Here is a 2,257-nt window from a genome sequence, read left to right as displayed (position 1 = left end):
TGTAGACCAGGCTGGTCTCGAACTCACAGAGATCCGCCTGCCTCTGCCTCCCGAGTGCTGGGATTAAAGGCGTGCGCCACCATCGCCTGGCATGACCTTGTAATTCTTAAGACAGTTTTAGCTGTTAGCTATAAAAAAAACTATTCAAGATGCACAGTATATAGCATTGTAGTGTAAGATACAGTATTTGTCTGGAATGTAAAAGTATTTTTTTTTCTTCGAGAAGGGTTTCTCTGTGTAGATTTGGAGCCTGTCCTGGAATAGCACTTGTAGACTAGGCTGGCCTCGAACCCACAGAGATCCACCTGTCTCTGACTCTCGAGAGCTGGGATTAAAGGTGTTTGCCACCATTACCTGGCTGCAAAAGTATTAATACTAAAAAAATTTTTAAAGATACGTGAAAAAATTATTTTAGCATAATGTATACCAATGGTAACCACCCATTTGGAGTTTCTATGTCCTCTGGACTAATGCTTCGAGCGCTAGTGAGCCAAATGTGCTAAATAAAACAAAGCATAAATCCTATGTGTGTATGTATGTGTGGGGGGGCAGGTATGTACTGGAGTGTCAGAGTACACACACCTAAGCCTGCGCATGTAGAGGTCAGAAGAGGATGGCAGGTGTCTCCCCTGATGGTTTTCTGACTTACTGTCTTAAGTCCAGGTGTCTCACCGTTTTAGATGGCCATTAAGTTCTTGGATCTGCCTGTGTCAGCTACAAAATTCTAGCTTTTGCCAGATCTCCATATGCCAGGGATTAGTATCTCTCTATCTGCAGATCAGGAACTCTCACCAAGCAGGCAAAATCCCCAGTCCCATACATACCCCACTTTTAAGCACATTGGCTGTCACGAGGGACAAATAGAATACAGAGAGCATTTCCAAACTAATGTCTCCCCTTCATTATGCAGATAGACAGAAAACAAGTTTTAATTTGGAGACAAATCACAACAGTGAAAAAAAATCAAGCAGGTAAAAATTCCTATCACCAGAAAAATATGCTTTTTTAATACTGAATATATAAAATAAGGAAATTATTAGGTTTACTGCAAAACGTGCATATTGTTTTATTATCTACACAGTGACAAAGATGGCTGATCTTAGAATAAATGTACAACCACTAAGAGGGCAAAAATCTAAAGTCCTGAGCATCATTAAATATAACTCTAATTAGAGTATACAGTGAGATATTCCAGAAAAATGTTTTCTTTTAATGGGTGAACAGGAAGACTCAAATTACAGATTTCCTTTAAAATGTTCACTTTTGGGGAAAATACTTATACAGAAGTATTTGGGTAAGTTTCCCACTAACCTCATTTATTAAAAATACTTCAACGTGACCAGCAGGCACTTTTCAATGTACACTGGACTGATCTTGTTTACGTTATGTTTGGGTTCTTCACGAAATCATTTTTCAGGCATGAAGAAAGCCATCCGTGAACAACCACGGTATTTACTCTTATGTCACTGTGTTCTCTTTATGGAAAAGAATCAGCTTAGGGTCCAGTCTCAACATTTATTTAGTTAGCAGGTGGGCTGCAAATTGTCTCAAAGTTCTACAGATGGAAAGAGAGCAGGAGCTCATTAGTTAGGAGCAACAGCTGCTCTCCCAGGGGGCCTGGGTTTGATTTCCAGCATCCACATGGCAGTTTACAACTGACTATAACTCTAGTTTCAGGGAATCAATGTCTACTTCTGCCCTCATGGGCACCAGGCACACACACGGTGCACAGACATAACAACAGACAAAATACCTAGATACTTAAATTAAAAAAAAAAAAAAAAAAAAAAAGAATGGGCTGGGCCAGAGAGATGGCTTCGTGGTTAAGAGCACTGACTGCTCTTCCAGAGGATGTGGGTTTGATTCCAGCACCCACAAGGCAACTGTGTGAGACTCTAGTTCCAGGGGATCTGATACTCCTACACAGACATGAATGCATATAAAATAAAATGCGTATAAGATAAAAATAAAATTTTAAACATTTAAAAAAAGAAAATTAAAAGAGCAAAGAATTGAGAGGAAAAGCCAATGAAAAACAATAATTATTTTTCCTTTGATTTTCTCTGTGTAACAGTCTTGGAAATCACTCTGTAGACCAAGTTGGCCTCAAACTCACTGAGATTCACCTGCCTCCCAAGTGCCGGGATTAAAGGCATGCGCCACCTCTGCCTGGCAGAAAACAAACTTTTTAAAAATGAAAAGTATTTTAGCAGAAGACCCAGTAAGTTTGATGTACTGCTCCCCATGTGTTCTAGCC

The 2,257-nt window shown here is 39.7% G+C and overlaps 1 protein-coding gene across 2 annotated transcripts in view; it reads right to left on the bottom strand.

Moving 5' to 3' along the window:
• Epb41l5 (erythrocyte membrane protein band 4.1 like 5) overlaps positions 1-2,257 on the bottom strand; it is a 113,061-nt gene that overhangs the window by 84,001 nt on the left and 26,803 nt on the right. The window lies entirely within an intron of this gene.

The sequence above is a fragment of the Microtus ochrogaster genome, chromosome 6 (genome assembly GCF_000317375.1).
Source record: "Microtus ochrogaster isolate Prairie Vole_2 chromosome 6, MicOch1.0, whole genome shotgun sequence".
NCBI classification, from domain to species: domain Eukaryota; kingdom Metazoa; phylum Chordata; class Mammalia; order Rodentia; family Cricetidae; genus Microtus; species Microtus ochrogaster.
The sequence above is the reverse complement of the archived record's forward strand: the minus strand, read 5'-3'. Positions and strand labels throughout refer to the sequence as shown.